This window comes from Coturnix japonica, chromosome 3 (genome assembly GCF_054131305.1).
Source record: "Coturnix japonica strain WE chromosome 3, WE-NBRP24, whole genome shotgun sequence".
NCBI lineage: Eukaryota > Metazoa > Chordata > Aves > Galliformes > Phasianidae > Coturnix > Coturnix japonica.
In genome coordinates, this window is record NC_140665.1 from 67,009,641 (window position 1) to 67,023,350 (window position 13,710).

General features: G+C 36.0%; 1 long non-coding RNA gene across 1 annotated transcript; it reads left to right on the top strand.

Annotated features, from left to right (window-relative positions):
* The first annotated feature begins 607 nt into the window (after positions 1-607).
* On the top strand, positions 608-12,330 carry LOC116653263 (uncharacterized). Its single transcript, XR_004306828.2, has 2 exons — positions 608-762; positions 12,106-12,330. It is a non-coding gene; the product is annotated as an uncharacterized LOC116653263 (long non-coding RNA).
* The last annotated feature ends 1,380 nt before the right edge of the window (positions 12,331-13,710 follow it).

The following is a 13,710-nucleotide window of genomic DNA, read 5'->3' on the forward strand; positions in this document are numbered from 1 at the left end:
ACTCTTTTTAACACACTCGGGGATAACATTGATCCTTTTGTCCACAGGGACACACTAATGGTTCACGGTCATCCTGTTGTCCACTAGGACACCCAGTTCCTTCTCTGCAGAGTTCTTTTCCTGCAGGTCGGCTTCAAACGTGTATTGATGCATGTGATTTGTCCTCCCCAGGTATAAGACTATATTTGCCCTTGTTGAACACCATCAGGTTCCACTCCACCCAAATCTCCAGCCTGTCCAGGTCTTGCTGAATGCCAGCACAACCTTCACCTGTGTCAGCCACTCCTCTTAGCCTTGTACAAAAAGCAGACTTGCTGGGGGTGCATTCTGTCCATTCATCTAGGTCACTGAAGACGCTGAACACAAGACTGGATCCAGTACAGCCCCTTGCGGAACACCACTAACTACAGACCTCCAGCTAGACTCTGTGCCACTGATGACAACCCTCTGAGTTCTGTCAGTTCAGCCAGCTCTCAATCCACCTTACAGTCCAGTCATTTATCCCATGCTTTTCAAGCTTATTTATAAGGATGTTATGGGAGTCAGTGTCAAAAGCCTTTCAAAAATCAAGGTAGACAACACCCAGTGCTCACCAATGCCTCGTCTACCCAGACAGTTATGACATCATAGACGGCTACCAGATTGGTCAAGCATGATTTCGCCTTGGTGGATCTATGTTGACTAATTCTAATAACTTTTTTTTCCACTTGCCTGGAGATGACATCCAGAATAAGTTGTTCCATCACTTTCCCAGGGACAGAAGTAAGACTGACTAGCCTGTCAATTCCCAGATTCTCCTTCTAACATTACTTAGTTACAAGTGTTCTTGACTTGAAACCATTTGCTGTGTGCAAGTAGAATAAGACATAAAAAGGCTTTATGTGTGTTTAGTGGTTTAAAAAATAGCATTTTCAGAAGTCTAAGATTAAATTACTGATACACCAAAATTATATGAACAATAAAATGTAAATTCCAGCTGCAATTATTACATAACATATTTCAAAAATCTGTAATTAAGAAACATTAACGATTGTATTGTCTAATAAAAGTTGCCAGTGGATTATACAGAACAGAAATTAAAAATAAAAATTAGCATACAGCAAATGAAGGACTGGAATTTTACATCAGTGAGTGCAAATTAAGAACAAGGGGAACAGAAGTGTAAAAGATAAAATATCTGGCTCTTAATTTTGATTGAAATTACGTTGTAATGTAACAAATATATTCTAATAACGGCAAATGATAAAGCCATCAACAGCAACAAGAAATGCATGGAGGCATGTAATAAATATTGCTTGTTGTTATTTGTAAAATAATGTGGTGGTAAATACATTACAGAGAATAAGAATTAAGAATTTATACTTCACCAGTGTATTTCCTTAGTCCTGTAGTTTAAAAATTATGGCTTAGAAATTTTTATCTAAGGATTTTAAGACTGTTTATCAAGGAGTTTTCTATGTCATTAATACATATTTTCTACAAGCCCTGGGCCTTTGAGATTAAACACTGGTTAAACCCAGCTATGTTCATTCAGAACATTATGAATTTTCAACTCTTCCTTTCAGTCATATTAAACTAATGTGTTAAATTTGGCATTGGACAATCTTAGAAGTACTCTCCAGTGCTACATCATTGTAACTCATTACCTTGTCAAGTATTTTAAAACAGATCTGTCTATTAAAATCTTAATTTTACAAAAAATAAAATAAAATAAAAATAAATTAAAAATAAAAATTAAAAAATTGAATATTCCAAAGTTACCTGCTCTGTTACAGTTCATAGTCTGTTACCAAAAGTTTTCTATGAAAGGAAATTTGACATGGTTACCATTCTCTAAAAAGGTTTTTCAATAGAAGCTTCCTAAAATCTGCTTTCAGTTGGCATATATCCACTCTTCTTAAGAGACATCTGATAATAATCAACACATACAGACTTTATATAATACTTTAAATTTGGCTGTTAGTTACAGTAGAAGACTGGTGTAACCACACAGCAGCATTTGTGATTTATGGCTGGCTTAACAGCGGTACTTTAGGGTTGCTGTTAGTGATTGAGGCAGCTGTTTGTCATCCTTGCCAGTAGCCTGAGCTGGCACATACTTGCCTTAACATGAAGCTGTGTCTGTGATACAGTTATTTTCTCCCCACTTTCCTGTCAGACCTTTTAAACTGATTGACTTTTGCGCCTCTGCACCATTATCCTCAATGCTTACTTCTGCTCTACATGTAAGTCCAAGGAGCCCTCTCAAATTCCAGTATCTTTACTAACTTCTCAGATTCAAAGCTTTTTGCAGGAAGCAGCAAGCACACACATGCAACCATGCTTACACTACATAGCTAACTTGCATTCAGAGAGCTTACTGCTTGTCCCTTGTAACTGTTAGAATAAGTATATTCTGATCTCAAAGGTACAGATGTACCAGTAGGTGGATTAGAGAAGGAATAGCTTCCCAACAGAATATAAAGAGATCTTTTTACAACTGAACCCCTTATTTCAGGATGATTTTTAACTGAATCATTAGCATAGTTTCCAGAGATGTGAGAAGTGGTATGCTGTCCAGTTTTGCAAGAAATAGGGAAAAATTTCAACATGATTCTGAAAAAAAATGATTATATTAATTACAAGATTAGTGACTATTTCATGTCTGAAACTCAAGTATTTGTCCCTGGGCCTCTTCTGGCTTTTACTCATTGAGGAAACTTGACAAAAAGAATGAAATTGAAATAGACCTGACAACAGCAGATCATAGTTGGCTTGTTGAGAAGAACACTGATCTTATCAATTGAAGGAGACTCCATCTCACATACTTCCATGGCCATGCGCCACTATTGCAATAATTGTCAATACACAAAGTCAAGAACTACACCACAGTAGTGCACCAATTCTTCCTGCAGAACTATGTTCTGTGTTTCAGCCTTTTGGATAATAGCAACCTGAAACTTCATAGACACTCAGTGAAGAGCTGAAGTACTTCATGAGTGTCTTTTTGACTACTCCTAATAAGCATCTCCTAGAATGCTTCAGTATCTTCCCCTCCTTGCTTGTCCTGAAGTAAAATGCATTTCACATACTGTCACTTTCTCTGCAGTTTTTTTATTTGATTAGGAGCCTTTTCTGAGATGCAAATCAGAAAGGCAATATATCAAGAGGATTAACATGTGTAATAACAGAGTAAACAAGAATGAAAGTCTCCCTTTTTATTATATCATTACCTGGTTCTGCAACCATCTCTTGCACTAGCCTACTGCCTTCCAGAGAGCTCATATTGTGAATATTTGGACATGGTTCATTATTATACATATTCACAATATTCTTTCTGAATAGCCTAATTTCTGTTCCATAGGGCAGTCTACATGCACATTTTGAAATGGAGTATAGTTTAAGTACACTAACAAAAACACATCATAAAATCACACAGTTAACTACCTTGGTAGATATGGCTACTAAAACTCAGATTTCATCTACCTCAACTAATCTTAGTGTATTAAACTTAACATTTGTTCAGTCCCCATACTATTGTAACTGAAATTTCAACAGGAAATTAAGCAACATGACCAACATCAACTAATCTGCACTGTGCAGTACCTGTTGGGGGCTGATAGAGCTAGCCACACAGGCTTGAACCTTATCCAGGTCCATAGCCTGTGTGGCTAACTCTATCAGCCTCCAACAAATACCATCTTCCAAGTTCAGCTTCAGTGTCAAATACGCAGAAGAAAGAGAACTGTATAAACAAAACTGGAGAAGAGCACCACTGAAGGAAATATGTACGTTGTACTGTGTCTGTAGATACCGCATTCTATAACAATCAGAATTCTAAAAAACATAGAATAGAGCTGCAATAAATGGATAAACACTAGCTATGGCCCAGGAAACCCTGCAGCTGAAAGATCTTGGACAAGGTAATTCCCATCTACATCTCTAGTTTCTTCCTACTGCATATCTACCTATTTCTTTTATCTTCTTCACATGAAAGACAAACAGAGCAGTGAGGATAGTTTGTCCTTCTTCTAAGAAAAAAAAAAAAAAGAGAGAGAGAGAGAGAGAGAGAAAAGAAAAAAAGATAAAAAAAACACCACACACTTGAATTCTCTCCAAACTGTCTGCTACCATGGAAATAGAAAATAATATCAGTGAGAAAATGCTACATTGTGTCTACTAATATTTCAGCCAGAGTACAGTCTGTAGCAGTGGAGATTTTGGTAGAACTTTATCCCTTGATCTAAGAGCTGTTCAGTACATCCTGTGAGATAATTAACACTCTCAGTTCCTGTTCACTAGAAATTCAGTAGGTGAAACACTTCGGCATTTACAGGAAGTACTTGGTATTTTTGGATTTTTAGGCCCTACAGCAATATCTAAGAAACAGCTCTTATTTACTTCTTGTAAAAGTACAGTGCATTCTAAGGACATGCAGTTGTTAACATTGATGAGGATAAAATTCTCAATCCAATTTAAAAATAGCTTATACTTGTCTGCAGTCAAGAATGGAGTACCTTTATAATGTCTGGAACAAATTGTTGAAGTGGTTTAATGAGTCACAAATTAGTGGTTAAATATTACATATGTTTTTAAAAATCAAGTCTTTCCTGATCATTCATGGGAAAAGAGCTGTGTTTTTTGTTTTGGGGGTTTTTTGTTTGTTTTTTGTTTTGGTTTTGGGGTTTTGGGGTGTTGTTGTTGTTGGTTTTGGGTTTTTTTTTTTGCTGTTGCTTTGTTGGATGAGTTGGTTTTTTTTGTTTGTTTGTTTGTTTTGGAATTGCATTTGAGACTACACAAACTCAGTTTGTCTACAGCATTTAGGATGACCTTTTTTTCCTTCTCTTTTCCACTTAAGGAAAGATATTGATTTGTACAACAGCAAAAGTAGAACAGACATCTGCTGCATATTATTCAAACAATACAGGACACAGAATTATTATGTCTGCATACAACAGACACAAATCAGGTACAAAAGGATAGAGCCTCAGAATGGTAATGGTAACATTGTGGAATGATCATAAAGTAGAAAATAATTTTTTCACACATTAAAACTATTTTTTTAAAAGAAAAGACAGTTTTATCAAATCATGAAATAGGTCATTTAATATCTTCTTGCCCTTAGTTTCACTGCATAAACAGAGATAAACCTGTACTTCCAGACTTTTGTAGGTCTTCAGATTAAATATTTGTTCTGCCTTCTTGCATAGTTTTGGATCAGGGAGAAATCTAAACTCTGACCTTCCCTATACTATTCTTCCTATTCTGATGAGGCTAAACAGAAAACATTTGCAGTCTTGTTTTTGAAAGCTGAAGGGTTTGTCAGGCTTCCAGTATTTTACAACATCCCTCTTGCCTGCCAAGACAGGCAGATGTAAAAATTTCCTTAAGTGTGCCTTGTGTGTTAGTTCATTTATACCTTGAAACAGACAGATGTCAGGGGAAAGCATGATTGTAAAACTCATAATATTTCTGACAGAAGTGTTAACATTGTTCCAAAAATTCAATATGAGCCTAATTCTGCTTCCATTAAAATCAGTCAGAATTTGGCTTTTGATTTGACTGTATGGAGAAACAGAGGCCATATAAACAGCTAATGGAGAAGAGGGACATGCTAGATTTTGAAAAACTGGATGACTATTCATTATGAAATGAGGTCATTTTCTCTTGGTTCAGATATCACTTTATTACATACTGTCTCTCACAGATGAACATCTCCATTTATTTGTTTCAGCTTTGCTGAAACAAAGCTAATTCCATATGTAGTGTGCTTATCATATGCCAACATTTCACAGTAGAGCAAGAACCAGTTTGTTTTGCCTTCCTTATAACACATTTTACCAATTCTCAAGTCCTCATACTTCCCTCCTTCAGCAACAATATAATGCAAACAAGCTTCCTCAACACTGCCAAATTATAGTTGCATTCAAATTTCATGATATTGTTTAAATCCAAGACTTCTAAGCATTCATAAGACTGAGATCAGATCCATAACAACTAACTGAAAAGTCACTGGAAGAAATCATTTTTCACCCCAAAAATAGGAGTCCATAGCTAGACTTTATGAGTTTCCAAAAAACAGAAATGCTAGTATTCCCATTTCACTGAAACTCTTCTGTGTTCTGTCACAAATGTCTGCTCTTTGTATCATTATTTTATTCCTACAACAAGCACACTGCCCTTCTGTCCCCTTTGACTATTTTGAAACCATTTACTCAAACACTAGAAGAGAGTACACCCTCAGGCACTTCAAAGATACCTTCCTGAGCAAGTCATCCTTTTTTAAGTCTACTTATCAACAAACACTGTTATGAGGTAGGAACATATGAGTTAGCTCTGTTTTCAGTAGAAAACTATTCAATATGAATTTGTCAGCTTTGACATAAGATAGCTATTAACCAAGGGATCAAATTAATTTACCTTGGTAGTTCACTTAGCTTATATTTACTGTCCTTATCTGAAGTTCTAGTGTTGATGGTTTAGGCCTTTCAATTTAAAATAAATAAATAAATAAATAACCCTCTATTTGCATACACTTAAGTGCTGGTTCATTATAGAGTAGCAATAATTTTCTGAAAGTCAGGCATGAAAACCCATGGTACAGAGATAAAATTTAATCACTTACTTTTCTGACCTTGACAAACACTGTATAACTTACAACTACTGAGGTAAAAAAAATAAAAAATAAAAAATAAATGTTTTTAATACTTACAGGTCTGTCTTCTATATGATTATAGTCTTTCATAAATAAGTATTTCCAGACAGTTCTAGCTACCACTTAACTTGCCTGCAGAGAAACACACAGAAGGAAGATGTCAAAAAGATGTCTAGTACAGACAGGGGAACTCTCTACTTTTTGCTTTATAAAATTTGATCTATCAGCAACTTGTATTGGAACAATTAAGCCAAGGTGTCACCTTGAAGCATGACAAAATCATAATATGGAAAAGTACAGCCATCACAGTAAGTCTGAGTCCCTGGTAAGACTGAAACTGATGGGAGTGACACATCTGTTGCAGTGATAAAGTGTTAAATACTGACATGGCACATCAGTTTTATTCTGCTAAATTTGCTCAATTTGATATTCCTCTTACATATTTCCTTTGTATTGAGCTTTCAAAGATTCCAATGAAAGCTCTGTGCTGGTGAACTGCATATGAATCACAAAATTGATTTATTTACATGATTCCATAGATTTTACAGTGGAAAAACATGAAAAGAGAGCTCCAGAAGGAATATTAGAGAGGACATGGGAAAAAAAGGTGGGATGAAGAGGTGGAGGGAGGAACTGAAGACAGCAATATATAATATATTTTATTATATATTCTTTTATCATTGCATATTCAGATAGCTATGTATAAAATTACAGTCTGATTTTGGTGGGTTGACCTTGGCTGGGGAACAGTGTCAACTGAACTACTGTCTCCTTTGTCCTCCTCAGCAGGACAGCAGTAAAAGTATGATGAGAAAAACTCATGAGTTATAAAAATGACAGAGGGATTGCTAACCAATTGCCCTCACAGGCAAAACAAACTCAGCCTGGGGAAAATTAATGTAATTTATTGCAAATTAGTAAGAATAAAGCAGTGAGAGCTATAAGCAAACTGAAAATATCTTCCCCTTATTTATCTTCCCAAGTTCAACTTCAAATCTTCATTTCTTCTACCTCTCCTCCTCCTCACGACAAGCTTCTCAAGGGGACAGGGACTGGGGGCTATAGGCAATACTTAACATTTTCTCACTGTCTCTCTTCCGAGGTCACTCTCCGCCCCCACTACACGTGGGGCCTTCCCAACCGATCTCACGTGGCCTTCCCACAGGCTGCAGCTCTGCTCCGCTCCGGTGCCCGCAGTGAGCCGCTTCTGTGCGCCCGGAGCTCCTCCCGCACCGACCTCGGTGCCCGCAGGGCCGTTCTCCTCCCTTCCCTGGCTCCCCTCTCCCAGCTGCTGTTGCACAGCGGTTCGTCCCTTCCTTCCATCTGCTCTCTCAGAGTGCACCCATCATCGCTCACGGCTCAGCTCTGGCTGCGGCGGTCCCTATGGAGCAGCAGGAGCTGGCTCTGCTCTCACATGGGCAGCTCTGGGCTCTGCTCACAGAGCCCATCTCTGCAGCCCCCTCACTAAGCGCATAAGCCCAGTACAATCTCGTATGAAGCTACAAAAGAAAACTGATCTAATATGGGATCCTTAAAATTGGTCTAGTTGGTTCTAAGTGGCCTCAGGTACACATTCAGTCAGAGAGGAGACAGAATTAACTTTAAAGTTAGTAACATTCAGTGTTGAAAGAAACCCCAGCATGTTTTATTGACTAACAGTGAGTGATTTTACTTTACCTAACTCTAGACATCTGTGATGAGTTGCATCAACATATCAATAGATTCTCTTGCACAGAAATTTCAGAGATCAAAAATATTAGCACTGAAATTTCATGCTTGTCTATATTCCTGAGGACACTATCCATGAAAATAAATGCCATACTTGGATTGCATGCATTAAGATTGGAAGAGATGCAAGACATTGTGTGAGTAGTTGCATTTGGCCCAAATGATGTGAAGGATAAGAGTTGAGATTATAGGATTGAAATGGGGTTGAAAAGCTTCTATTCATGTTAGCTACATTGTCCCACTTGATTAAAAACAGATACAGTTAACTAAATGAAAAGAGATGCAAGTAAGGTCTTCAAACTCATGACTAAAATTATATAAATTTAATTAATATATAAATTCTTTATTTATATTATTTTATACTGCAATATCCAAATATTTCTTTCAGTAAGATTCCTATAAGGAAACTGAACAAGAGAAGGTCTATACCATCACAAATACAAATCAAGCTGGTATTACAAAGCTGTTTTTATAAAAGGGATTGCAAAGAATTTTGTTCAAAATTTGTTTGGATAACTTCTGCTCTCCATATATTTCCATTTGATTTTCCAATACACTTTCCCTTCTGTCAAGTGTTTTGTGGATATATCAGCTGCTCCAATCACATTGCAATCACTTCATTTCACAATGAAACACACCATGATGTAATGGAGCATAAACAATTCTACACTGTGCAGCTGTACAAAGAACTTCTACACTATTTTTCAAAAGTGGAGCTGTAAGACTCTCAGAGTATCCATCCAGCCCTTTTGTTTGTTTTTCAAATGCCATCCATCAGAGAGAGAGAGATTCTCCTCATCACCAGGAGGAGAGGACAAGACACTCTTTTCCTACTCCAAGCAGCTGTAATTTCAAAGTGTAATAGTTCTGGTTCTATTGGACTGAATTATTTAGTCATCTGTATCTAAAACAAAGAGGTTATATAGAGATGGAAAAACATGTGAACTGAATGACAAACAAAGTATTATTTACTGAATGTATTAAAAATTGTTTTTCCAGACGCATCTCATCAAAGCAAAGGCCCATTCTTGGGAAAACAGCTATATTCACAATCAAGACAGATGTACAAGTCATGTGAAGTAAAACTGCCACTGGACTGAATTATTTAGTTGTTTGCTAGAGACTTGATCAGATTCAGCCTCTGTGTACACTGACAAATTTAAATGGGACACATTTTATGGCATTCTGTATCCTGATTGAATTTGATTCTATGTGTGTATGGGATCTCTGGAAATGCTAGTTAAGAATGTTATTATTATAGTGACGTAAACTTGTGAGTATGTTTGGGATTAAATAGCCCGTAAAATTTAACAGCATCATTCAGAAAACAAAACAAAAAAACAGTAATCAATCATGTCTGCATGAAGGAACTTGAATTTCCTATGTGGTCAGTCCTTGAAAAGTCTGGCAAAGCCAGACAACTGTACAGAACTGTATTTTCAATAACATTATTTTTCTTTTCTTAGAAACTCAAGAAGTCCTACATAATAGTAATTGTCTTTAAAGACACTGTTTCTTCCGTGACTAAATCAAGAACCAGAAATTGCTTTTTAATTCTAGGAGAACATTTTGAGGACTAAAACTGCTCAGCTATCCATTGTCAAAGCATATGTTAATCAACTGCAGTCAGATGACATATCTCTATTTAAAAATAAAGGCAAAGCTTACAATTTAGGTTGGATGTTAGGGGAAAGTTCTTTACTAGAAGAGTGGTTAGGTCCTGGAACAGGCTGCCCAGTGAGGTTGTGGATGCCCCGTCCTTGGAGGTGTTCAAGGCCAGGTTGGACGGGGCCCTGGGCAACCCGATCTAGTAAAGGTGTATGTTTGGTGGCCCTGCCAGGCAGGGGGGTTGGAACTACATGATCCTTGAGGTCCCTTCCAACCCGGGTAATTCTGTGATTCTGTGATTCTGTGTGAAAGAGTACTCAAAGGCAAAGGCAGTATGTACTTTAACAGTACCTTTGCTAGAGGTGATTGTGTTTAGCAGAGGTTCTGGGACAAGGTGCCAACAGTTGCTCTAGTTGATATCACTTGATACAGCACTGGAAAATGTGGAAGTCAAGGCACTGCACCCATCACATCAGTTGATGGAATAAGGAGGTCTCAATAGGAACTATAACATTTTGTGTACAACCTAATGCTAACAGTCTGCCAGAAGAAAAAGAACTTATTAGTTGCACACGCCTTTTTTTTTTTTTTTTTTTTTTTTTTTTTAAGAAAATTGTGAAACTGGTGGTTAGCATGAGAACAAGAGGAAATTACCCCAGCAGTAACTGCACAAAATTCAAGGAGCCTGAAGTTATCAAATCACCCACAGGCAATAAAAGGACTGAAATGCTTCCCTAATCACAGTACTACAAAATTTAAGAATATGGGTGTATCTGGGTCAAGTGCTTAGAATGTGTCCTGACTGTCTACCAAAGAAATCTAATCACTACTTCTGGGCTATGCAGGAAAGCCTAAAAATGTCATCACATAAATCAGTTGAGAAGCAAATGTAGAAGAGACAGAACTTCAGTAGCAGTTTGGTCTGCCCTGACAGATACAGTATACTATAGCTACATTCAAACTGTGTGCATAACACAAGCTAAAGCAGTAGAATAGGAATTATGTTTATAGTAATTTAAACCAAATTATTGAGGCTTTTTTTTTCTCTCTTTTTCCATAATAGACTGCTAAGATTTCAACTGTACTAACAATAAATTCTTGCTTTTACATAAAACCTTGTGTTTCCTCTTTGTCTATATCAAGATTTTGAGTATAGCATAGCAGTGAAACCAGGTAACAATAGAGTATAAGTAGCAATTCAGAAGGAGGTAGCAGAAGGGTGAAATGCTACTAAATATCATGCATCAAGCAGGTGTTACATTGCAATGTACATTCTTCAAGCTCTAATTACAGATAAACAGCGTTAATAGAGATCTTAGCTGATATTGGCCAATAGCAGAAGTTTGTAGCACTGAGTTTCCACCAGGAAAAAGAATTTTCAGTAGGAGGTGTGCACATAAACATTAGTTTAAACAAACAAACAAACAAAAAACACAACTAGATTTTACATTCCTGGCACAATCCTGCAGCTAGATGACCCCATCAGAATTGCCATTAACAACAATTAAAGAATGAAGAAACATGTGGCTGGGCTTCCAAAAGTACCAATAAAATTTTACAGGTCCTATTGTAAAAAAAAATGTTTTGAAAGAAAATAAATGAATACAAAATGAAGTAACTGCTAATGGAGAATCCGCTAAAGAAAACAAAACACAGTATTATAATATTGCTAAATTAACTTGTCATAAATCATGGTAAGTAAGCCACTAATGGAGCAGAAATAAACACTGCTTAGCATTTATTTTACTGCTGTAAAAATAATTCCTAACAGAGACTAACTGAAGCTGTCTGTAGTGAAAAAACTTAATCTGTATTGGCTGGAACTTTGAAAATCTCTGTATTACTAACAGTATGTAGAAATGGGCAAGATAAAGATGCTTCAAAACTGAAAAGTTTTTCCAAAATGCCCACATTATATAAGTTAGTACTTCCATTAAGTTATTTTGATACTGTAAATTATCTAATGAAAAAGATAAACTCTGTTATGAAGCTGGTTGCAGAAAATACCAACCATGCCCCCAGGGTCAAAATAACACTGAATTTGCTAATTAATAACATATACTTAACCAGACAAGCACTGCGCTTTCACTATGCTTTTCAAAGATGACATTGTTATCTCTATTTTTTTGTCACAGAGAAAATATCCTGCTGCCTTGTGAACAGCACAACTGCTGGGAGAGAGAGGAATGAACCTGAAGAATGCCCGATCACCAATTTAATATTTGTCATTCTGCATTACTGCTGGCTGTGTATAAAGATGACTTTCCCATGGAAACAGTTTCAAAACTGTATTTAAAAAGGCAATACTCTATTGTACGTATGCATTTTGGTATCATTAATAGATGTTTTAAAATCCCAGACATACCCTTTGCTCTTCCTTCATCTATCTTTAAACATCAATACACACATGTATCCTCCTATGAAATCTGCTCTATAGCCACAAAACAGTATTTAACCTTCAGTGCCCCAACCTGCAGCAATATATATACTCTCTATATTATATATGTAATATAGAGAGTATAATATATAGTATAATTATATATATAATATAGAGAGTATATATAATTTTTATATATATGTATATAAATCTTCCTACATTATTGTCATTTTTATAGAAGAAAAAATGTAACTAGTTTAAAGCTACTTAATTATCAGAAATTTGTTTCTTCCTTGACATTTCTTACTATCTTCTTTACGGTCAGGAAGGGTGTAGTTATTTCATTAAGCATAAGGTCAAATCACAGCATCTACAATCAAATAATATTTAAATCATATAACCAGTGGCACTGAATGTCACAGGTTACTTACTGTATTTCTTTACGCCTACTTGTACATTTTTGTATCATCTTAAAAATAATGAGTTTTGTTTTTTCACTGTTTATCTTTGGAATACACTTACATAAATGCATAGTGAGATTTACAGAAAATCATCTGATATTAAACACCCCCTCAAACACCCCAAAGAAAGGTCTGTTGTAGGGAGCATTGAGTTTTACGGCCTACCTTATTTAATATCATGCTTTCACACACAAACAAAATGTATAACCAAAATAAACTGTAGCTGATGTCTCACAAGAGGTATATTGATGTCAGCAGTTTAAGAGGATATACTTATTTTGAGGCAAGGATTCTAATTATTTTTGCACTTAAATTACTTAATGCTACCAAAGGGCATTTTATGCTATCTTAGAGGATTAGGTCAGTATACACAGACTTAAAACTGAGTTTCAGAAGTGTCATAACTCTGCTATATATGCCTCTCTTAATTTGTATCCCTGAAAGAAAAAGTATCAAAGAGTTATTTTATCTTAATAGTATTTTCTTTCATTTAAGAATTTTAATTAAATTTGCCAGGTGGTAGGAGCAATGAGCTTTGTTTTCCATTTGTGAAGACTGAGAAAACTAAATTAGATGTCATTCCTATATTATCTCAAGCTTTCCATAAATGAGAGGGAAGACAAGAAATCATTAATGTAAAATGAGATTAAGTGTCAGGCCTCAATTTTCCATAGCATTTTTAATAGTGAAATAGTTACATTCTCACAAAAGTACATATAAATATCTAACCAATAGAGCATTTCATACCTTTTCATTATACAGAAGTATTGCCACATAAGAACTAGGATTTAGCCTACTTTATTATTTTACCCAGTCAGGATGTGAGAAATTATAAGTACCGTGATCCCTAAGGACATTCAGATTTCACTTAGAATCCTTGAAGGCTCAAACTTTCAGAGTAA